The sequence below is a fragment of the Carettochelys insculpta genome, chromosome 5, assembly GCF_033958435.1.
Source record: "Carettochelys insculpta isolate YL-2023 chromosome 5, ASM3395843v1, whole genome shotgun sequence".
Lineage (NCBI taxonomy): Eukaryota > Metazoa > Chordata > Testudines > Carettochelyidae > Carettochelys > Carettochelys insculpta.
Genome location: NC_134141.1, coordinates 49,466,032 through 49,491,754, shown reverse-complemented (window position 1 = coordinate 49,491,754; position 25,723 = coordinate 49,466,032). Strand labels below are relative to the sequence as shown.

At 43.9% G+C, this 25,723-nt stretch overlaps 1 protein-coding gene across 1 annotated transcript in view; it reads right to left on the bottom strand.

The window, feature by feature from the left end:
* The window catches only part of AUH (AU RNA binding methylglutaconyl-CoA hydratase), a 262,507-nt gene extending 247,519 nt beyond the window's left edge, over positions 1 to 14,988 (bottom strand). Inside the window, exon 1 of the mRNA XM_074995049.1 lies at positions 14,857 to 14,988. The gene's annotated coding sequence lies outside the window, so the exon portion shown is untranslated. The remainder of the gene's footprint in view (positions 1 to 14,856) is intronic.
* Between the last annotated feature and the right edge of the window lie 10,735 nt (positions 14,989 to 25,723).

Here is a 25,723-nt window from a genome sequence, read left to right as displayed (position 1 = left end):
GGTGGGGGGTCCCACTGGGCCTCAGGTGGGCGAGAGGCAACAGTTCACAGTCCCCTGCTTTACCTCGGGCTGGGGGGAACTAGTTCAACATGAGTCCAGGCCCTAGCTCAGGGCAGGGCAGCAAACAGTTCACAGCAGTTTTGGAGGGGGATGGCGGGGGCGGGGGAGGGGAACACAGGCTCACCTGTTCCACTGCATCCCAGCCCAAGGGCTCTGGTTGCCCCCCTGCTGCACTGGTCAGCGCAGAATCCACACCACAACACACTGACCAATGGACCTTTAACGGTCCTCTCTAACCCCTGAACCAGATCGGTCCTCTCCTTCTGGGCATACCTGGGCATCCAGTTGAGCTTGCAAGGGTTCAAGGGGTTAGCCAATTAGCAGGGGTGCTCGTGGTCCAGTCCAGGCCTCCGTGGCTTGCCAAGCCCGCTGCCTCTGCTTCACTCTGGGTTGCAGGCCAGGGATGAGGTTGCAGCTGCTCCTCAGGGTCAGGTGAGTCCTCTGGGGCTTCCTGAGGTTCCAGGGTTGCACAGGGTCCCGGGAGGTCCAATCCAGCCTGCTGCTCTCAGCAGGTCCTCAGCCCTCCCCCTCCCCCTCCCAAGCTGGGAGCACTGAGTTGGCCTCTCATGCCTCTGGAGACTGGCCCCAAATGAGGCCTCAGGCTGGGGGTTTTTATAGTCGTGGTCCCACCTTTGACTCCTAGTCAGGTGACTGGGTGGGGCCAGGCTCAATCCAAAAGGCTCCCAGGTGGGGTCCTCCCCTTCCAGGTCAGTGGGTGGCCATCCTGCCCCACTACATTTACATACAGGACACCTCTGGAGGGTAATAAATTTGATTTTAGGATGTGGCACTTTCACACTGGCTTTTAATGGAACTTCTGAATTCGAGCTTGACATTATACCTGTCATGTAATGACGTTACTGTAATCTCAATATTAGTGTGCACTAAATTGAGCTAATGGTATTTACAGTGAAGCCACTCATGTGGGAATATCGAGCTAACTGCCCTAAATTCAAATTTATCTCATAGTGTAGACGTAGTCTTTGCCAGAGTGTTGATGGGCATAACGTTCATTGCATTAAATAGCTTATGAAATCCCCCAGGGAATTCTGAGAAATTTGTCTCCCCTTCCCAACACAACTATGTCTACACTAGCTGGGCCAGTCCTAGCTATAAGGGGACCCCAGGCAAATTTTGGCGGCCTCTTGAAAATGGTGGCCCCCACAATAACCCAAGCCCATTTGCCTCCCCAGCTCTGCAGCCAGCAGCTGGCCCAATCCTGGAGCATGCAGCATGGTGGCGGCTGCTTGGGAGTGGAGTGCCTGCTCAGGAGCATGAGCAGCAAGGAGGAGGGGCTGGCCTGGGAGCAAAGTGCTCAGCTGGGAGCAGAGAGCTGGCAGCATGGCAGGGGCCAGCCCGGAAGCACAGGCAGTGCAGCAGACGCCAGCCCAGAGTGGACTGCCCACTCAGGAGTGAGTGGGGGAAAGCTGGCTGCCAAGACAGCAACTGAGCCAAACACACTGGCCCAGCTTTTTGACAGCCCCTTGAAAGTGGTGGTCCTGGGCCACCACCCGGCTCACCGGGCCCTAAGACTGGCTCCATACACTCAAGTGATCTGTCAACAGAAGTTACTGCTGGAAGATATCTTCTGCCAAACCTCTGTCGACAGACTGTGGTCAGACTGTGAAGCAGATTTACTGTCGAGAGAACACACTGGGAATGTGGCTGCTCCGTGGGTTTTATTGACAAAAATGCCAGTTTTGTTGACCAAAAACCCTCTAGTACACCCATAGCCTAAGTGTTACAGCAGCACACTTGGAAGCTTTAGCGCTTGTTGTGTAGGCACGTACTAAAATAATGGAGGAGGGGTTTCTATTGCTGTGGTCAAACCACTCTCCACACCACCTGTGTCTACAATGTGGATTAGATCTATCTAACTTTGTTACCTGGGACAGCACAGCCCTGATGTAGATGGCCTAAATTGCTGCAAAACCCTGCAGAAGCCCTACTCTGTAAAATCATATGCAAAGGGGCTTACACAGGGCCAAAACATGCCACTTTGCCCCCCCCAACACCCTCTCCACCACTGAAAGACTTCAGTACAACAGAGGGGTTATTCCTTTCATCCCCTTCTGGAGACAATCTAGACAGAATGACAAACCCCCACAGTTTTCCTTATTTAAGTGCCAAAAAAGACAAAAAGTACATTTTTGCTCAGTTAAACTACAACCTCCATCCTAAAGATGGATTTTTTTTTTATTTTCTCCTCTTCGTGATAAATTGCACAAGCAAAATGACTCAATTTTTTTCCCCCCTAAATGGTTTTCTTCAGTGCTTTCATTCTGTTACCCCCTTATACTTGGATTTTTTTTTTTTTTTTTGGCCAGAGTTTTGATTGTGTTTTAATGCAGTGAAATCATTTATTCCTATTCACTCATGAGGTTTTTTTAGAGCTTTCCAAAGGAATGATACTAGTTCACTAAGAAGCAGAGATAAAAGGTAATTCAACTGTGGCAAAGATCTGTGTCTCAGACTGACTAATTAGAAAATATGGATTCAACTTTTGCATGCACTGGAGCTGCAGCTACACTAGCATGGCCTTTTGAAAGGAAAATCGAAAATGGGGCAGTTTCAAAAGAGCACATGGTGTGTTTATACACAACGCGCGCCCTTGGAAATCAAAAGAATGCAGCACCCCGCCTGCAAGCGCTCCGCCGTCCCTGACTCAGTGTTTTTGAAAGATTCCTTCAAAAAACAAATGTGTGGAGGTGCTGCGGGCCACTCTTTTGAAAGAGGAGTCCACAATGGCGCTGGCCAGCTGGCGTGCGGAGACACCCTGGCTGATGGCAGCAGAGTTCTGTGCTCCCTGTGTCTGGCCATGTTTAACACCACAGAGACCCAGAAACTCTGTTGCAGGACGCTGAGAGCATGCTGGCTGCGGGCAGACCACGAGCCAAGCACAGCACACCCTCCCAGCTCTCATCGCATGCTAGGCACCCCATATGGCCAGCAGCCAGCCCTCGCCGGAGCCCCAGCCCCCACCCCCCCCGAGGCCTCACCAGGCTCACAGGTGGCCAGGCAGCCCCCGTAAGCAATGGGCCCTCTCCTACGTGGAATTTGAGCTACGGGACCTCCTCAGACAGGAGGGGGCGGTCCTGAGGGAGATGGGTGCCAAGCACCCCAACACAGCCACCTTCTCCCAGCTCACCACTGGCTTTGCCAGCTGGGGATTTCTTGCCCACAACCCTGAGCAGATGTCGAGCAAGATGAAGGAGCCACAGCAGGGCTATGCGCAGGCCTGGGACATCGCCAGCCTCTCCTGGGCAGGACCCACATCCTGCCCCTACTACTGGGAGCTCCACAGCCTCCTGGGGCCCAGGGACAGCTCTCCACTACCACAGTAAATAAGCTGCACCTCAAGGAGGAGCAGGAGCCAAGCACAAAGGACGGCCCCATGTGCCCAGAGCTGAAAGTGAAGCAGGCCACAAGGCCTCTAATGAGGAGGAAGGCCTCATTTGCCATCCCAGTCCTAGAGCTGGGTGATGGGCAGCTGGATGTCACTGGACCTCAGTCAGGGACCATCCGGTAAGTACCCAGTGGGGCACACATGATGAATCAAGAGTGGGAGCAGCACAGCTGCCAGTACGCCACCCCCACATCCAGTGCACCCGCAGCCCAGGCAGCTGTGGGTCCCAGCATGCCACCACGGCCGCTGGCGACACTCAGCACCCATGCCCATGGACAGTGCTGTGAGCCACAAATGCAGGGAGGGGGTGGGCAGGGCCAGACCGCACCTGGGGACCACTGCACATGGGTAGGGATCTCCAGGGCATGTGAGACACACCATGGCCAACCGCCACTGGATGGGTGCTGGCGCCTATGGGGGGGGGAAAGGGGTGGAGGGCTCGTCCTCATGCCAATAACACCAGACTGCTGCAGGAGGGCAGGGAGACCCCGACCCCTCCATTGTCCTGGACAGCCAGGCAGAGGAGGAGGACCAGTCACCATCCCAGACAGCACCAAGAAGGTCCCAGAGCAGGAAGGCATGACAGCAGCCTGTGGAAGACAAAGCCTCCTGTCACCAGGCAGAGGTTGTGGAGCAGTGCTTCTGCATGGATGATGCCAACTGCGCATGGCAGAGGGCCACTTGGGACACCTTGATGGGCTACCTGGGTGACATCACGGCAATCCTGCAGGAGCACACAAGGCTCCTGGCCCACCTGCTCCACCCACTGCACCCATTCCCACCACCCCGCTGAGCCTCCTACTGCTCCCTCCCCGCCAAGCCCGCCCCACTCCTGCCACCCCCCACATGGTCCTACCTCCTCGTGATGCCCATGCATTCCCAGCTCCACTGCAGATCCTGTACTGGGGTGGGAGGGAATCCCAGGGCTAATGTGGCTTGCAGCATTCCAGCCCTGCCCTGGAGTAACACCCCCCACTTACAATTTGAGGCCCCCCCTTAACTCAACCTCCAAGGTACATAGTTTGTCCCTGCTCCCCTCTGTAAGTAGTGTTTGTACACTAGCTGGACACAACATGATTCTTAGCATTACTTAAAGTTTTATTTTTGTACCACATGTCACCTGCTCTTCATGGGGAGCTGGTGGGAGGAAGTTGTGGGGGGGGGATGGCAAGGGATGTATGTGAAGGGAGAGGCTGTGTGTGTGTGGGGGGTCACTGAGGCCCATGCATGAAGCTCTCCCAGAGGACCTCCCAAACATAGATCCCATCCTGGTGGGCCTGGTGGCTTAGGGCAGGGGCTAGGTGCTCGTAGCTGGGGCTGGACATGGCTGCCCACCTAGGCTGGATCACCTCACCCTTACCCTCCACAGTATTGTGGAGGACACAGCAGGCACCCACCACCTGGGGGAAATTCCAGAGCCCAACCTCCAGCAGTGTTAGGTGGCAGTGCCACCACCCCTCCAGGCACCCAAAGGCCTGCTCCACCATATTGCGGGCCTGGTTCAGCCTGGCATCAAAGACCTCCTGGCTGTGGTTGGGAGTGGCTAGTGTAAGTTCGCATCAGCCAGGGCTGCAGCGGGTATGAAGTCTCTGCCACCAGGCAGAAGGGCATGGTCAGGTCCCCAGCCATGAGCTCCTGGGTGGGGGACATATGTTCTGGCCTCCATATGGTGGCAGAAGCCAGAGGTCCAGAACATGTGGGCGTTTGTGGGTCTGGCCCACCCAGCCCACATATATGTCCTGGAAGCACCCCCTCCGGTCCACCAGTACCTGGAGCACTACCAAGTGGTAGTCCTTGAAGTTGGCATAGGTCCCAGCAATACATTCTGGGCCATGGACGGATATATGTGTCCCATCCAGAGCAATGAAGCAGTTCAGGAACCCGAGCCCCTTGAAGCCAGTGATGGCCATGTTTAGGTCCACTACATGGATGACCCCCTGGAGCAGCATCACATTGATGGCCTTCATGACCTGCATGGGATGGAGGGCAAGCACTCCTGCGAGGGCTGTGCTGGGTCCCCTCTCCCCAGCCCCCTCCCCAAGACTCCTTCCCCCTGGACACCCTCTTCCCAGGCCCCCAACAATCTGGGGTCCCCAATTCCCAGGATCCCCCTCCCCATGGCGGGTGCCTTACCTCTATGAGGACAGCCTGAACAATGGCCTTGCCCACTCCGACTTGGTGCCCCATGGACCAATAGGCTACATCTACACGTGCAGCCAACATCGAAATAGTCTATTTCGATGAATAACGTCTACACGTCCTCCAGGGCCGGCAACGTCGATGCTCAACTTCGACGTTGCTCAGCCCAACATCGAAATAGGCGCAGCGAGGGAACGTCTACACGTCAAAGTAGCACACATCGAAATAGGGATGCCAGGCACAGCTGCAGACAGGGTCACAGGGCGGACTCAACAGCCAGCCGCTCTCTTAAAGGGCCCCTCCCAGACACAGTTGCACTAAACAACACAAGATACACAGAGCTGACAACTGGTTGCAGACCCTGTGCCTGCAGCATAGATCCCCAGCTGCCGCAGAAGCAGCCAGAAGCCCTGGGCTAAGGGCTGGTGCCCACAGTGACCATAGAGCCCCGCAGGGGCTGGAGAGAGAGCATCTCTCAACCCCCCAGCTGATGGCCGCCATGGAGGACCCAGCAATTTCGACGTTGCGGGACGCGGATCGTCTACACGGTCCCTACTTCGACGTTGAACGTCCAAGTAGGGCGCTATTCCTATCTCCTCATGAGGTTAGCGACTTCGACGTCTCGCCGCCTAACGTCGGTTAACTTCGAAATAGCACCCGACGCGTGTAGACGCGACGGGCGCTATTTCGAAGTTGGTGCCGCTACTTCGAAGTAGCGTGCACGTGTAGACGCAGCTATAGCCATCTAAGGTGGCCAGATAGCTTCCAGATAGCAATTGCTACCCTCTTTCCTCGAGGGAGGTCAGGGCTCGCGCAGGTGTCCCAATGCTTCAAGGTGGAGGAGAGCCAGTGGCAGAGCTCCTGGAGCGTTGCCCTGGTCATCCAGAAGTTCGGTACCATCTGGTGTCATCGCAGTGCCCCAGCACCAGGTTCTCCCACTAATCAGAGGTGCTGGGGAGGCTCCACAGGTGCCAAAGTGCTTGGGGAAGGGGCCCTAGCGCCGTACTGGGTCGAGGGGCTCCGGAACCCCAACTGGGAGGACCACCCCCAGGAGGAAGTCTAGGTAGCCAGGTCACAGAGGAAGAGCTGCTGCTACAAGCCCATCCTGCCAGTGCATGGGGTCTGCTGTGGCTTGTGGAAGCTTGGCAGCCCTCAGAGCATGCAGGGAATAGGTGCTTGGGAGGGACCCTTTCAGACAGTAGCTGTCTGCAGGCCCCAGAAGAGATTATCAGCCATGCGACCCCCTCTGCAGAGTTTTGTGCTCCTCTCTTTCAAAAAGTGCCTCTGACTGCATAGATGCTCTCTTTCAGAAGAGCGGTCCACTGCTTCTGTGTGTGGACATGAGTTTTCAAAAGGCACTCTTCTGGGGATATCTTCCGAATGATTGGCTTTTGAAAGCGTGATATAGTGTAGATATAGCTTGGAAGTTCAGACTTTAGGCTATTTCATCATTCAAAATAAAACTACTGATTAATTTTCAATATTAAATTTAATCAACATAAATGAAAGCAAAGACATTATGTAAATGTGTAAATAAACGCCAACTATTGGGACTGAATTATTTATTCAATGACACCACATGCAAAGTTAAAACAATCCTCAATGTACACCCACCCCAGCTTCCTATATCAACACAGGAAGAAATCTGAATTATAAAGTAGACTTATCTTGTCTTAACTTTAATGTCTTCAAGCTCATTACATTGACCTCAATAGATAAACTATTTATTCTCACCACTACAATGTTCTAAATATCCATGCTGCATTCTTATTTTAACTTGGTCCTATTTCTCCATTTATGTAAAAATTTGTATTCAGTATAAATTTCTCTTTTGCATACATTATTCCCTGTAAATATTTTTATATCTCCTTATAAATATCCTGGGTGAAATCATGACCTATTAAAATCAACAACAAAAATCCAGTTGGCTTCAACAGAACCAGCATTTCATTCCATATCTTCAGAAAATCTGCTTTCTTGCTTTTCCCTGTATTATTTTTGCTTCTCTTCTGTGAATCTTCTCTTCCTTCTTAATCTTGTTAGATTAAGTAATATTTTTTAAAATGAGTTACTAGAAGTAGACAAAATAGGCACCATAGCCTAACTTTTCAATGTGATTTTGATCCCTTACTTTTTGAGTACCCAAATAACACCTAAAAGAAGCCTGATTTTCAGAAATTACTGATTACCCTTTCTCTGAAAACTAGGCCAATTTAAGATGTATCTAACTGGGCAACCAAAATCAAGAGTCACCCCTAATCATTTGTCAAAAATGTAGGCAAACATTTTTAAAAGTAGAAACCAGTTAAATAAAAAAGCAAAACAAAAATCCGGCAGACATTCAATTTAGTCTTATTTTTCTAAGCAGACTGCATCCATAGGACACCACAGGAAGTGTTATGTTTAGCCATATTCAAAAGTTTTTATTAAGGGTCTTAATCAAAGCCCATTGAATTCAATGGAAGATTTCCACTGGCTTCAAAGGAATCTGAAACCAGACTCTAATTTGTCTCAAAAGGTAGTACTAAGAGAAGCCAAATTCCTCTCTGTTGCTACTCTTTCCAAATCGAACAATCAAGAGGGTAACTGATCCCATGATAAATTAAGTTTAAAGATAATATCAAATTGTGTCAGGTATTGCAACCCCAAGTGGGAAGGAAAATGATATAAAGGGAATGAAGTGCGGATGGAAACAAATTTAAATTTAGCTAAGAAAAATAACAGTAATACATCTGAGAGACAGTAATCTGAAACACAGGTGTTAACTTGGACAGAAAAACTTGAAGACAGTGATGCTGACAGAGTCCTAAGGATCATAGTGACCATTAAATTTTTACATAAGAGATTCATTTCCTCGACACTACTGTGCAGATAAGCGATGGTCACATAAATACCACCCTATACCGAAAACCCATGGACCTCTATGCTTATCTACACACCTCCAGCTTCCATCCAGGGCATACTACACTATCCATTGTATACAGCCGGGCACTAAGGTACAACCATATTTGCTCTGATCCATCAGACAGAGACAAACATCTGCAAGACCTTTACCAAGCTTTCCTCAAACTACAATACCCACCTGAGGAAGTGAGGAAACAGATTGACAGAACCAGATGGGTACCCAGAAGCCACCTGCTACAAGACAGGCCTCTCAAGGAAAACAAGAAAACACCACTGACAGCCCCAACCTAAGGCCTCTCCAATGCATCGTCAGCGATCTGCAACCCATCTTGAACAATAATCTTTCACTCTCACAGACCTTGGGAGGAAGGCCTTTCCTCACCTACAGACAACCTGCTAACCTTAAACAAATCCTCACCAGTCATTAGAGATCACAAAACAGTAACTCTAAGCCTGGAACCAGCCCCTGCAACAAACCCTGCTGCCAACTCTGCTCACATATCTACACCAGTGATATCATCACCGGACCTAACATCAACCATACTATCAGGGGCTCCTTTACCTGCACATCCACTAATCTAATACATGCCATCATGTGCCAGCAGTGCCCCACTGCAATTTACATTGGTCAAACTGGACAGTCTCTATGTAAAAGAATAAATGGACAGAAATCAGACATCAGGAATAGTAATGTACAGAAGCCTGTGGAAGAGCACTTCAATCTCCCTGGACACTCAGTAGCAGATTTAAGGGTGGCAGTCCTGAAACAAAGAAATTTCAAAAATCAAATGGAGAGAGAAATCTCTGAGCTGCAATTTATTTGCAAATTTGACTCCATTAACCAAGGATTAAACAGAGACTAGGAGTGGCTTGCACCTTACAAAAGGAGCTTCTCCGCCCTAGGTGTTAACATCTCCACATTAAATTGACAATGGGCCATATCCCCCCTGTCTTATTTAACTTGTTTTTTCCTCTCTTCATACATACTACTGATAATGGGCCTTTTCCACCCTGACTGAATAGACGTTGTCAGCTCAGGCCCTCCCTCTTACTGGGACCCCACTCTTTGAATACCCCTCTGAAACCACCCCCTACTCATGCATCTGATGAAGCAGGTCTTTGCCCACGAAAGCTTATGCTTCAAAATATCTCTTAGTCTATAAGGTGCCACAGGACTTCTTGTTCTCATCAAATTTTTGATATGCTTGCAACACAGTACTCACACCTTGGCAGAAGGAGTCCTTCACTGCCCCTACTCCCCCATCACCACCACCACTACTTACTTCCTTCCATGCAGGCAAGAAATAGATGGTGGAGCCATCTATCAGTAAATCAACCCCTCCTCAAAAGTATAAAGGGTGTGCTGACCCTCTCTGACATTGCTACACCTTAATTGCTGGCCATCCATGGTCATAAATGGGAGGGCTGAATTTGGCCTTTAACATTTGGATCAAGTTCTGGGCACTTCAATCATGCAGCTGAAATCCAATGAAGACAACTGGAATTTTGTCATTTACTTTAATGGGGGTAAACTTGTGCATATATATATATGTACAATGTCTATTCCAATGTATATTCCAACTGCAGGGAAGACTGGCAAGACAACTAAAATTATTAGTCAACTGAGATGAATGATGAAAAATTACTAAAAGCTAAATATGTATAGCTATACAATGGCTCAGGAAATGAAAGAGGAGCTTAGATACACACACATATATAAAAAAACATACTCGTATAAGTGTATGTGGTTACCATCAAGCAGGGAGAGGAATTTAAGAGGTTTTTAAGGAAGTTTAAGAGGTTTTAATGAGGTACAACTAATCACAATGTGGGAAAAATTAAGAAAACCTCAGTTTAAGTTGACTATTTGGGGGAAACAAACCAACTTCTGTGATTCTTTCTGTGAAATTTTAGCTATTTGGCAAAGACAGACTCCTATCAAAACAGAAAAGGAATGAGCTCAGAAAATCTCATATGATTAATTAGTCGTAGAATGCAAAAAGAAAAAAAAACTTAACTGACCTTCCAGCCCAGTTTAAGAATATGAGGTAAGACCCATATTATTACCACTGCAGTTCAATTATCTGATTTAAAAAAGAACTGTCAGGTACTCAGCTTTTCAATATTATAAATTTCCCTGAAAACTAGCAAATTCACCTGTGTAGTTCTGTTTATCTGCGCATTTGAAACTTTCAAAAAGCTTGAAAGTGTACCCGAATCCCTATGTTTGCAAATCTTCACGCCATGGTCACGCCTACACTAGCAAGTTCTTTCGAAATATTTTTTGAAAGAAGGGGGCTCTTTCAAAATATGTGGTGGAGCATCTATACACAAAAAGCCTTCTTTCAAAATTAAATTGAAAGAATGCAACACTCCTTTCGAAAGCACACATCCACTCCTATTTCAGAGAAAGTGCCTCCTTTTGAAAGGTTCTTTTGAAACAAAAAGTGTGCAGATGCTCCCTGGGCCCTTTTTTTCAAAAGAGAAGTCCTTATGGGGCCTAATTTTTTGATCCCCGGCCCATTCTTTTGAAATGCAGATAGGTCTTTTGACCTATTTTTTTGTGTGTGGATACTCTTTTGAAAGAAGTTCTCTTGGAAGAGATCTTCCAGAAGGACTTCTTTTAAAAGATCGCTGTAGTGTAGAAGGAGGCTGTGAGGTTAATCTCTTTCATGAAGGGATTGTGTTTTCTTATGTCTTTTATGAAGTACAACCATAATTATGAGTGCTATATAATAAGCGATTAATAATAAATTAACATTATAAATATAAAAAACACTGGCTGTTGAAGGCTTAATTACATAAGTATCTTATATGAGTCAAGATTAGATAGCCAATATGAAAGGTAATGAAAATCATTTATAGAAGAAATAATCACTTCAAAAAGTGATTATATTAGATTTCAATGCTTCTTAGATATTGAGGGAAACTGGTCTTCAACCATGACTTCAAAGCACTCAAGAAATTGAGCTGATTTAACCACATCCTTACTTTTCTTCTGTTTTTTATCATGGTATTGTCAGTCCAACAGCCAACTGGCCTCTTGATCAGACAATAGCTCCACAATTCTCTTCAGTATGTCATTCTGCAGGAGGTCCTGCTGTGTCTTATATGGTGGGTCTCAGTCCCGCTTGTTGATCCTGTCTTCTCTGTTTGGGGTTCTATCATGACTGGAGGTGGAAAAGAGCATTCCACAAGATCGCAGTAGAAGATAATAAAATTGTAGTGTGCAGACCACTTGTTGATCCACGCCAAGTAATTCACCCCACTGGGTCACTTCCCACCTGGCTGTGACTCCTCCAGGTGGCTCATGGTCACAGGCTTAGCTATATCAGTTTATTCTGTAATGAGGACAACATCCTTGAGGGTCTCCTTTGGGTTTATAGCTCCAAAAGTGTGGGAGGGGGCAATATGGGTGACCATTTCTATACTGGCCTTACCAATGCCATGGTCACTCTTCCTCCAACTCCAGGAATCAGCCTCATTTCCTGCTGCAACCTATAGCTCCTGTCCCAGTGCCATTTAAACCTGTCCCTTCATGCACCTGCTGATGGGCAGGGCATCCCTAGCCCAGTACTGCCCCATGCCTTGCTGTAAACTCCATTGCACATAGGCATTCAACAATAAATTTTTAGATTCTGAATGGATCATAAACCCATCATATTGAATTTAATTTTTTCATTAAAAGAATATGTGATCAGAAAATAACTGGCACAGTGTTAGGGTTAACTCCATCTTCGACTCCTCACCCCTGTTGTTCCTTGAGAGCACCCACTTCAAATTTCAGGTTGCCAACCTATCACCTCTGGTAAGAGAAATATCTCCCTCTCCGTGCCTCTGGTTTAGAGGTTTAGCCTTACAGTCCCTCTGCACTTCATTGCGATTTCCTTAGCAGGTCTGACGATGATCTAGCAACCATGGATAGACTTTACGCATGGGCTACAGCTGTGCACACTAGTTACACAGCAGCTTTTATGCAGCAAAATGCATTCATTATTAAGGCAAAATATTACAGAAAAACATTAAAGAGATCGGTATATGGATGCTAAAAGCTTAGCATAGTCACCCTCAATTCCAGCCCAGGTGTAGCGCACAGAAGTTGCAGCCCTTTGATGAGGAAGGAGGAATGCAGGATCTCCATTGGTTTAGATAAGCATACAGACTTTTTAATATTTACTTAACCAATTATTTCCTGTTTAAATACTTACATGTTCCCCTACCCACCCACTGCCATCCCTACAGTGCCTAAGTGCCTCACAAATGTTAATGAAAGTATTCTCACAACATCCCTGTGAGGTAAAGAAAAAATTAGTGCACTCTCCGCGCATGAGAAGGAGGAAGAATCAAGGCAGGGAGATATTAAATGACTTGACCATAGTCACATAGATTTTCTGTACAACTGAACCCAGATCTCCAAGGTTCTTGTCCAGTGTTTTAACCACTGGTCCATTTATTTCCAAATTAAAGCCTCCAGTTAAGATAGCTATATTAAAATAATTCAAACTATACCGGTAGATACACGTAAACCTTCAGGAGCTGAATGCCTATTACTCATATTCCTCCCCCACACCCCGAACTTGCAGCATACTTAGAAAACTAATCCTACAAACATTCCTCAAAGGTTTGAAACTATAATTTCACCTAGTCCACACACTCACAAGCATTGCCTGCCACAGGGAAATATGTGACAGATTTTGCAACTCCTTAGAAACAAAGTTCTTGTTTGATCTCCCAGCCACAGTATAACGTTTCATATACAAAAAGAGAGGACATGGTGCTATGAATAAAACTTGAGCAATCTGTGCACCCCATGTTGTGTCCCTTATACTCTTGATAACGACCTGGGGACATAACGCATTCAGCGCATCTTGCATTCTTAGGGCTACAGTCACATAATGGAGAAATGTCACATGTTTGAGTGTGGTTTTCTTTCCAATCAACATAACATACATTATGAGATGATAAGGCCCTTGGTCTGTGACTATTTTAAGTTGTACATTATATTTAATAAATTGAGGATTAAAATTTAAGATGGGGTTTCTAACAGACAAATCAGTGAAATACAGTCTTATTTTATTATGCTCATTTGGCAATACCTGAATCTTTATATTATGGTTGAAATGCTTCTCAATAATAATACATACTGTTCTATCCAATTTCCGTCCGTTCCAGAAACATCTGTGAAACATAAGGAATGGGACTTTCCCTTAAAGATTGTGGGAACACATAAAATATACAGTACATTTCCTGTTTTAGAAAGTTATTTATTAGTTTAAATATTTGTGCAATATTTGGCAGATGATCAAAAACAGTTTCTCCTGATGTGTTTACAATGTTCTAAATTAAAAGCAAAGCCTGTTTTCAAGTGACATTTGTCATACAAAGCTAAATTCTTTTCTCATGCTGTCTGTGGTTGTGGTTGCTGCTAGACAGGATCAACTCCAAAAGTTGAGTACAAAAGTTTATAACAAAGTTCTTGTTTATAACGAAGTTCTTGTAAGAATTAAAACTGATATCTAACAATTCCTATGTAAATGAGCGTTTTTCCCCTAGTCTAGATTTTTTTCTGTGACTTTATATTTACTTATTTTCATACTTACGCTATAATAATCTCTACATTGGAAGAAACTCGTTTGATTTCACTGCATATTCTGTTGCTCTTTACCCCCCTTTTAATGTTATTTCCCATAACCTTTGGGTAGTAAAATAATAAAACATAAGCACAGAGGAACTCCTTTCACTACTAAATGCTACAGAAATGTGTTAGGACATAAAACCTCTTAAACAGAGTGTATGTTTATTTTACGGGGTCAAAATTGCTTGAAATGCTAGAGAAATACACTTTAAATGTTGCACATCGACTCATCTATAAAACATTTTAGATCCAGTTCATAAACAAACATTATGTTAATGTATGTTCATTAAGTAACATAATCATTAGGATTTCCTAAAGGTTCTTTACAACTCCTAAAAAAAAGAGTATGGATTTTTATTCATGTTTAATTACTATCCTCTTAAATGTTTAATAATAGTTGCGTTTAAGCACATTTTACAGTTATATATATTCATAATCCAGACAACACGTCCTACGTTGCACAAGAAAAGCTTGCTTTCAAGTTATAAATAGACAGATGGGCTAACATGTACACTGTATCATTTCCAAGAAAAACACGTCGTTTTCCTGTAACCTGTTGCTCTTCTCACATCTCACACTTTTGTATTCTCTTTACTGAGTTTCACCCAGTCCATCCCTTAGTTGTGTCTTTTAAATAGTAATTACTAGCATCTGTAATGTTGTTTCATTTTTCCTTTACCCAAACACTTTAATAACTACTCTGTACACTAACCTTGAACGGTCCTAATTGCACTTCAGTTGTAAGAATCTGCTGTTGTTCAGGAAAACCAGTGTTTGCCACATGTAAGCAACTGCCTTGTGTATATTTTAGTATTGTATGCATGGGCTGACTCTGGGATTGTTAGGGAAGGGTGGATAAAAAATTGCTCACGTACTTTTTCTTTTTTTAAAGTGGTTTTTCTGGGAGCCCAACATTCATCTACATGTACGGAGCAAAGTTTGCTTCCTGTTTTGCAACTGCCCAAAACACAAGAAAAAAGTTTTACAAGACCTATTTATCTCCATGCAGGAAGACTAATGACCACATCTTCGGTAGCCAAGAATTTCTAGTGACAATGAAGGAAAGTATTCAGTGTAGCTGAGACTGTTGTTGAATTGGCATTATGCCCGAAGCAGTTATCACAGAACATCCTGTAAAGAGAGAGGAGACAAGTATAATAAACAATAAACATTGGCTGAGCTATCAAAACTGCGGAGTGAACAAGAATTCCCTAACTGCTGTTGCTTTTCCTTTTTCTACCTTCCTCATTGCTAGCCCCAGTGCCTACATTACAAGTGGAGCCAAAGAACTTGTCATAATCAAATCAGATTATGCACTGGTGTAAATCTGGACAATATGTCTTCAGAAGAGTTATTCCAGATTTACCTCAGTGTACGAGAGCAGAATCAGACCTGCAGTGTTTGCTATTTTAGAGAGTTTGTCTGTATGTCCTGTTCAAGAACGCTGCCTAAACAGTAAGCACTAGGACTACCAAATTTGGCATACAGGTTCCTCTTATCATAACTTAAAGCATCATAAAGCTTTGGTCATGCCAGAAGACTGGGAAATGCCTGGAATGGAATTGTGCCTCATAAAAGCATACCAAAAAGAGACAGAATCACAAGGTAGATGAAAGAGGATGGCTGGGTCCCCCACCCATCAGAACTGCCTCAGCCCACTCTTGTCTCTACCAATGCCCTTGAGGGAGGGCTGGGAGTCTGAAGCCCCCTCCCCAGTTCATACAGGAACATTGCTGGATAGTCCCTTTCCTCGATGAATGGGGGGAAAGTGCGCAGTTTGCTGCATTTCTCACACTGGTTGGGGGGAGCACAGACCAACCTGGGCCAGCCCCCGCCCTCCCCAGCTGTACCCTTCGCAGCTGCAGTGGCCATGGAGAAGCATTTTTCACCTGTCCTCAAACTGCTGTGGCTAGAGAGGGCTGGCGTTGTCTTCTCTCCCTGGGGTAGCCTGAATACTGAACCCTTCCTCTCCAGCTTCACCCCAGAGCAATGATTTAAATGAAATGTACATTTTCATTTTCTTTTCAAAAAAAAAAAAAGTTAAGTACCTGAGCAACGCCAGGTCAATCTTCCAGTAATTCTATAATACAAATAGAAAGAAAAGAAAGAAAGAACATAGCACTATATATATGTAAGCCATACTCTGGATTACACTGTTTAGAGGTTCGGGTTTCTTTAGGCACAATAGACCAATTTTTATTTTTTATTAATTTTCAGTTGAGTTACCCATTTATGTTGAATTTTGCAAAAAATCTTTCCTAAGAAGACATATTTCCTAACACTGTATGATTTCAAGGGGGATATAGTACATTAAAACAAGAAAATGATGGTTGTATCTTTGTTGGTTAAGATTTTTCTTTGTTCAAACAATCTTGATCAGTGATGTTGCTGCTGTTAAAATTGACTGTGATTGGGTTGGGGTTTCAGAGCCTCTGTGACATGCCTGTTCATAGGAGCAAAATAAAGACCCTTCAGTTTCCTTATTTTAATCAGATAACTTCAGTAGGTTAGGGAAAGATTAAGCATCTGGGATCTAAACTAACTGTGGTGCATTGGAAAACAGGAGTATTCTTAATGCATAGTGGAAAGCCACATTAAATAAATCCTGGGAATGGGTGTCCATGATCTGCATGTGAGAACAGGGAGAAGAGACCAAGATTTGAAATTTTGTAAACGTGTTAATAATCCTGGATCTGAGCTGCAAAACTACACACAAATAGCATTAATTACAGTGCCTTTCCCCACTAAAGACCAAACCCCCACCATTGTGAGAGGTTCCATGGGTAGATAGTGGTAGAGGGTATTGCTGACAACATGACTTCATTATTTGCAACCACACCTTTAGGACCCAGAGGAGAGGAGAGGACCACAGTGTGGGTGGTCCTCTGTGTCTGATAGGTTCCCCACAGCTTTGAGGAGATGTGAGAGAAAGTTATTTTTCCCAGGGAACCTCATCCAACAAGTTTTTCAGTGTGAAGGGTGATCTAGAGTTGAGTGATTTAAGAACAATAAGCACTGTCAACCTCTGTGGACTTTTGAAAATAATGTGTAAAAGCATGAGAAGAGTGAGCTAACTAACCATCATATATACTTCAGATTGGGATAGTTTCTTTATAATATGAGTACTGGAGGCTCTGGGAGTCTCCTCATTGCTAGACTTCATTGTTTCATATCCTACATATAATAGCAACATAGAGGGTCAGGGTTTTTTGCTTTTTGGTTTTTATTTTTTTTTGATTGTCTAATGTGTTACTTAAGTTTTTAGCCCATTTGTATGAGCAGAGTCACAAGATTCTGAGAATTCCAAGGAAGCTGGGGCTTTTTATGACATTGAAGATGCCAGATTTATTACTCACCATTTGTTAAAATGGTAAGAATGTCTCAGCAAAATGATATAGCCTTTTAGGAACTTACAATATGGGTAAGTATTTTTGTTTCTGCAGGATGTCACTTGGAGGCCACACTTACATTTTTTGCCATACTTGAAGAGACCACTGTAACTATTGCATAAAAACAGCATACCAGGAAAGCAGATACAGACACAACGAGTTCCACCTAAGGCTCTTAGAAAGCTGAGACTAGTACTGTAGCAGTGGGCTTTGATGGACTGCTGTTTCCAACCTCTATTTCAAACAACAGTACTTCTAAGCACATTGTGGAACATTCACTGCATTATAGCAATGCCCACAGGGGACATTCTAACGTGGCAAGCTTTACACACTGGCTAGCCCCACAATAACATCCCAAGTAGACAAGCTCATGTCTGTCATGGCAACCTACTGGTAACATGTTGGCACCACTCCTACAATAGGCAGAGTGGATTGATTCAGGTATTCTTTGACATTTCTCAGTATTTTGATATGCTTTACAATAAACTTTGTTGGTCTGGGTGTTGTCTAGAACTTGAAGAGAATTAATGAGTCACTCTGGAGAGAGAATCTTTTACTGTTTTCTGTGACTTTTTAACACCTTCTCTTGGAAGTCTGTTCCCCCATCTCATGCCTTGCAACATTATAATTCTTCCCTGATATTTAACCCATTATTTTCCTTTTAAAATTTGTTGCTTGATTCTCAGTTACACTCCCTTTTACCATGATCAGTAATTCCCTTCTCTCCTCACAGCCCTCACATATTAGATGATTATCATGTGCCCTTTAATTGTCTTAGTCAAGCAATCTAATTTTAGCGCTTTTGATCGTTATTCATTCATGAGTCAGCTCTCCAGCTCCTAATTTATTTTTATTGCTTTCATGTGTACTTCTAGTTTTCGGCATCTTTCTGATACCAATGTGCCCAGAATTCTGCATGCTCAATTCTGCTGCTATGCCTCTCAGGCTTTTGTCTGCACTAGCCCCCTTCTTCGAAGGGGGCATGTTAATCAGCCCAAGTGGGGAATAAAAATGAGGTGCTGTGATGAATCTGCACTCCCATGGAGGTGCATAGTGCTCTGAGGGGAATGGTGGGGAGTAGGCAGTACCACCCTTTCATGCTGGTCTGTGGAATGAGACCAGCATGCAGATGGAGTAGCAAAAGTGCATCCCTGCCATACCTCAGAGCTCACAGGTAAGCACATAAGAACGGCCATACTGGGTCAGACCAAAGGTCCATCTAGCCCAGTATCCTGTCTGCCGAAAGTAGCCAATGCCAGGTGCCCCAGAGGAGGTGAACCAAAGACAATGTTCAAGCGATTTGTCTCCTGCCATCCATCTCCTGCCTTTGACAAAAGGCAAGGCACCATACCTTACCCCTCGCTAATAGCCATTTATGGACCTAACCTCCAAACATTTACCGAGCTCTTTTTTAAACTGTGTTAGAGTCCTGGCCTTCACAGCGTCCTCTGGTAAGGAGGTTGACTGTGCGCTGTGTGAAGAAAAACGTCCTTTTATTAGAGTATCTCCTTCTCTACCATGAAGAAAGACCTATAGGACCTTGTACTCTGCACTGTAGCTCATGCTTTATTCAGTTCCTTTACTGTTTCCAGTGAAGAAATAATAGCTGGTCTGCTCCCCTTCTCACTTACATGGCTGTAAATTGTGTGTCATTCCAGTGAAGTCAATTTCATTAGTCTGGTGTAAATTTAGTGTCAGAGGAAGCTTAGGTCTAGAGATTCTGAGGGCAATGGGAGCTTGCCTGAGTAAGGACTGGGTCAACAAGAAGGATCAGATTCTGCTATTCTTACAAAGACTGATAAAATTACTTATTCCACACACTAGTATACTAGTACCCTTCTTCGAAGGGGGCATGGTAATCAGCCTGAGCGGAGAACACCAATGAAGTGCTGTAATGAAGAGGCTCATTCTCCCTGCAGCAACTTGGAAGCATCGGCATGCTGTGAAGCCATGGGCACTTCGAAGTGCCTGTGCAATTTTTGGGAGTAAGGGCACTTGGAAGTGCCTGCAGCTCCACAGCATGCCAGCGCTCCGAAGCTTGCTTCGAAGTTGCCGTGGGGAGAATTAGCCTAATGAGGTGCTGCAGATTCACCACAGCACTTTACTAGTATTCTCCGATCAGGCTGATTACCATGCCCCCTTCAAAGGGGGCTAGCACAGACACAGCCCGAGTAAAGATAACAGAATATGGCACTGAGTACAAACCCAGGAGTTAGCCTAGTATTTTTATCTTTTGACTTGGCATTATGTACTGTGACACGTGTAATTTACTCTTCTGCAGTCCATCCTGAAAGTTTTGTTGTATTCCTGTGGTTATCAAGATTATGTTGTGCAATAAACTGTAAAAGTATTTTAAAAAACAATATTGAGTTGATAAAAAACGTATTTTAACAGTTCATTGGGAGTTTCCTGGTTTTCAAATGCATGTTCACTTATTAGTGAGTAGAAATGATCTGCAATATTTTGAATGTTAATGGTCACTAAGAAAACATACCTTATAAGGCTAAGGTACAACTGTAAATTTATATTCAGGATAAGCTGGACAGAGAATGCATGCTGTGCTTTTCAACACAGCACCAGTGCACTCACTTGTTTTCACAAAGGACACGTAAAAAAGGTAACATGATAGAGGCCTAAAATAATAAATGGCATAGAAAAGATACATCAGGCATTCCTCATTAATTCAAGAACAAGATGTTCAATTACACTGAAAGGCCACAAGTTGAATACTAATAAAAGAAACTACCTGGATACACAACATATAATTAACTGGTGTAACTGCTAACTCTCATTGAGGTCAAAAGTTGTGAGGCTTCAAAAAAGGATTAGAGGTGGCTAATGAGTACAGTTACTTTAGAAAGAGAGAGAGAGCTGTTTCAGGGCACTAGTCAACCATAAGCAGAGGGGCTCAAGAAGAAACTTACCCTCTGCAAGTAGTCCACAATTATCCTCTTCAGGATTTCTTGCACCTTCCTCTGAATGATGTGGTATTGACTACTGTCAGAGACTGGACTAGATTGTCTCCTTTGGTGTGGTGACTTCTGAGTTCCAAATGAAAATAAGGAGTCTTCTGCTGATGATTCTATTATGTTTTGAGTTTTCAAATACAAATTTGCTCACTTTGAAGAATGCTATGCAAATCATTTTCAATGGTATTTTCCGTTACTGTATGATATCAGTTTATGTCAAATCAACCACAATAAAGCATTGCATCAGCTTTTAGTATGCAAGTATTTCCCCTGAAATTGATAGTGTACAAGGGCACAAATGCTGTGTTTTGTTTCCAAGCTCAGCCTCCCTGCCTCCCTTCCCCCACATAAAAGTGCAGTTACCCACTTTATTCGGAAAAAGGAATTTCTCATGCCCATACAAAGATCCTTATATGTTCTTTTTGGCTATGTCCACACTAGCAAGTTCTTTCAAAAGGTTTTTTGATAAAAGGGCCTCTTTCAAAAGATCCTGCAGAGCAGCTACAGGCAAAAACTGTTCTTTCATAAGTAAATTAAAAGAACGTAGCACTCCTTTTGAAATCGCTCTTCCTTTCCAAAGCTTCTTTCAAAAGAAAATGTGTGGACACTCCACAGGTCCTTTTTTTTTCCCCCCGGGAAGAGCGGTCCTCATGGGGCCTGATTTTTTGATCCCTGGCCTGTTCTTTCAAAAGAATAGGGGTGGTGTGGACGCGCTCTTTCGAAAAAGCAGATTGCTCTTTTGTGCGTGGACGTACTCTTTCAAAAGAAGTTCTTTCAGAAGAGATCTTTTGTAAGGGCTTCTTTCAAAAGATGTGTTGTGTAGATGTAGCCTTTATGTCATGCAGTTTATCCTGTTTTACTCACTAGTATTGCAACCGCATATATTTCCACTTACGAGTTTCAAATGCCACTGTACATCAATAAATAATTTTTTCACTGGTCATGTTCAGTTGCAACTCAAAAGCTTAGCAGGATAACAGAAAGTGGTCACCCCCAACGCAGGAATTATAAATGGTTGGTGAGATGGTGTTTCAGTTCAATGTATGTGAAGGAAATTGGTTTGAAACCTTGTAGCAATATTACTGCTGAAAAGCAAACCTCAGTAAAAAGTGGCAGAACTAAGACTTCATTGCTACACAAATTTCTGTTATACTTGAATCTCTGTACTCTGGCTCTCCCTGATCCAGGAACACCCATGGTACAGACCCTGTGGTGGGGGAGAAGAAAGTGACTGCTCCCCCTCCCACCACAGTACCACAAAGATACACGTCTCTGGAGGCTGTTCCCTGCTGCTCCCCGAGTAGCAGAGGGTGGTACCTGGGAGAAGCAGAGGGCAGAGAGCCACATGTGCCCCCCTCACGCCTTCCATGGTCTGAAAATTCTTTAATCCAGCATTCTGTTTCTCAGGGTTGCTGTCTTAAAGAGGTTCAAGTGTACTACATGGCTGAGCTATTTGCCTAGCAATAAAATTTGGTCCTGGACAGCAATATTCATCCTTGTTTTTTTTAAAATGAGCCAGTTTTTGGAAAGTAATATGTGCACATTTAACCAATCCATTTATTCCTTAACAAAACCTGTCCCCAACGTTATCTTCTTCCCCTTTATCTGAGAAGGGATCCATTTTCAGCATTTAATACTGTCCCTCTGAGTTGATCAGAGAGGTCACTAAACAGCACTCTCTTCCATACCATTCTTCACCATGTTTACCAAGCATAAAACCAAACTCAGAGCTTGTCTACTCGCAGGATTGCATGGTTTCAACTAAAGGTGTGACTTTTAAGTTGATATAGTTAATCCGGTGCAAAAGACTGTAGAACACTCCTCATTTCTCAATCATTCCCAACTCTGACACAAGGGACATATGCCAGCTGCAAATTGCTGCATGGGTGCAGAGTTTCACTCTGCCTTCTCCTGCACAAGTTAAGCCCTTCCCGTCCCCTTCTTTCCCCTGACATGCTCCTGTGCTGGAGATGGGAAGGTGGTGCAGAAGTCAGCTCTGCAATTGGGCCAGAATCTAGTGCAAAAGGGACAGAATTTTGGTTGAGAACCTGGCCCTGTATGTGTACCCCTCTTCCTGCCTCTTATAACATAATTTTATGTGAGATGCATTAGATTATTCACATTACAGGAAAAAAATCTGTCATAACCTTCACAACTGATAAAGGTAATGCCTACAGTGGGTCAGTTTAAGGCACTAACATTTACAGTGATTTTAGCAAACAATACATTTTTCTAAGCCTAGGTGCTATGGTTGATTTCCAGTAAGTGTCCCCAACAATCAATGCTATCAAACGTTACTTGCACAAAATAGAGACATACGAAATAGTGTAAAAATTTAACCATCTAGAAAGGAGGGCAGTATTTAGCCATAAAAAAAGACATCTGAAAGTAACAAGCTAAAATGGCCAAAGAGATGAACAGCTAAAGATGTAGGTCAGTTTACACAGATGTCAATAGTTCAAGTTTTAACTCATCCGCTTGAACACATTTTATTACACTGGAGGAGATCTAAAATATTTAAAAAATTTTGTGGTTTCTTACAGAAGATGCACTTCAAGCAAACAGTTAATAGCAATTAACTTCTAGTGTTTCTAATCCAGTTCATTCTCTTGCAATTCCTTTAGTTTTAAGTTGTAATCCTGGATTCATTTTCAGAAATGTTGAAGAATGTGCCCTCTATTACTTTCCAAATGCACATTAATCCTAATTATAGTGTATTTGGCATTATTAGGACATGAAATAACAACACTGGGTGATTTAAGAGAATGGTGTACTGTTAGCAGCTCTGAATACTATGGCCACAATTCAGCAATTAACAGACTTTGTAAATGAAAAGAAATGTGAAAAAACTACCAGTTGCTCTATGACAAACCCTACACAGAACACAACCATGGGTTCACCATCAGCCACAGAAAAGCCAGTGTGAATCCTGGGTACACTGAAGTGAGTGGGAGTACTGACATTAACTTTAGTGGGCACAAGAATTCATTTGGTGTCCACAGCTATAAAAAGGTCATTCAGAATTTCCTCTTTACCTAACATTACCCCCACATATCCAGCTAATTTAAATCTGCCTACTACTCTTAGTGAAGGATGACATTAATATTTCTGATTCCAGTGCTTTTAACTCAGAGGCCCTTTAAAGTAGGGTCCACTCTGACTCATGGCAATTAATCGTGATTTTCTCTAGAAATCCGCAAGGTGTTTATTAATATTATTTTTAAATGATGACAAACTGTTTAGAAAGAGAACCCTACCAAATTTAAATACTATTTCAAAAGCTACTTAATATTTAAAATGTGAGACTCTGGCCAGCCAACATGACAGTATGACTAGAGGATCCGTTGTAGCTCCACTTGCAAGCAAAAGTTGGGCTGGAAGAAAGTTGTAGACAAACACTGTAAACCTTCTCTGTGGGAACTAGCTCTACATATACAGGCACACTGTGGTGTGTGGACTGTTGTGGAATCATGTGGAGCCTTGTAGAATGTCATAGAATTTTCCAGAATCTGTTGGGAGAACATGGGAGAACCTTGCCTAGACAGGCAGACGGACACAGCAAAAATAATATACAGGATTTAGCATGATGTCTTCATGCCCTACTGGCTCCTCACAAAGAACAAAATATTACCTCTAGCCCTGTCTAACATAGCATGCAACACTTGGGCTACATCTGCACTAGCGAAGGGGCATGGTAATGAGCAAGTTGGGAAGATGCTAATGAGGCACTGCCATGAGTATGCAGTGCCTCATTAGCATAATGGCAGTCATGCACAATTTGAAAGTGCCACTTTCAAACTGAGTCCCGCCCGTGTTGACAGGGGCCTTTCGGAAGGACTGCCCAGACTTTGAAAGCCCCTTCTTCCTAAAACCTAACAGAAAGAAGAGGCGTTTGAAATCTCGGCTGTCCTTTCGAAAGGCCCCTGACTACATGGGTAGCATGCAATTCGAAAGCAGCACTTTCAAATCTCACTCGACTGACATTATACTAATGGAGACACTGCACATTCACAGCAGTGCCTCATTAGCATCTTCCCAACTCGCTCATTACCAGGCCCCTTCCGAAAGGAAGGAAGGTGCTAGTGTAAACATAGCCTTATTGCCTGTGCAAAGATCTAGGGGAACAGTCCTGTAGAGGAAGTCTGAGTGTCTCTCGTCCACCTAAACTCTCAATGTAGGCTCCTCAGGCATTTAATCATGAACTCAGTATAAAGCTGGTCAGAAAATTCCAACAAAAACTTTGACCAAAAAATACACAAATTTGTTCTACAATTCCCCCACCACACCCACACCCACTTTTCCATTCAGATCAAGAGCTAGCCATTTCTGGAGAATCTCATGTAAACCTTATTTCATTCCTATAACTGTACTGGGCTTTGGTGTGCAAAACCAGGTGTCAACTCCACTGGTGATATCCTAGTCTGCTTGTGGACCTCTGCAGATAAGTTTGCTATGCCTTGATTCAGATACTTTGTAGACATTGTCTTTAATTTCAGCTCCAGTTTTGCAACCACTCAATCTTTACTTTGAGTTCCTGCAACTCCACCGGTGATATCTTAGTCGGTTTGATAAGAGTTTTTCACCTAGCTAAAGTCATAATTCTCCACCATTCTGCTATGGAGAGAACTACTACATCCAGGAAATGCGGAGTCCTTTGGCACGGCCTGTCTGTAAATAGCCTATCCCACACCTATAAAGTGAAAATTATGTAAATCCATTGTATTTCAGGCCTGCAACACTGATTAATGCAGAGGAACTGTGGCACAATTTACCAATTATGCCAGATTTGTGGTTCTGCAAATTACGAAGATCCACAATCATTATTTCATATGGAGAATCAAATTATACAAGGTAAATGTCTCAGTATCTTTCTCAATAAACCGCACTATAAGCCAGATAAGTCTTTCATTTGAAACAGCAGGATTTTTTTTCCTTTATATTACTTTGTACCTCTAATCATAATAAGTAAGGTAAAACATCTCAGTCTTCAAACTGGATGCTGATATTTTTAGTACATCAAGCCAGTTTCTATTCTCATTTTAAAAAGGCTTTACGGCAGGGAAAAAATGTGACCTAGGATTTTCTTTTTCCAAAAATGTAAGTCTTAAATCTCAATTTAGTTAGTTAAGTTATAAACCTCACTCAAGTGAGTTCAGATATATTTTGGAAGGCTTCTTATTGAGCATTAACAAAATATTTACATGTTTATAAAAATCAATTG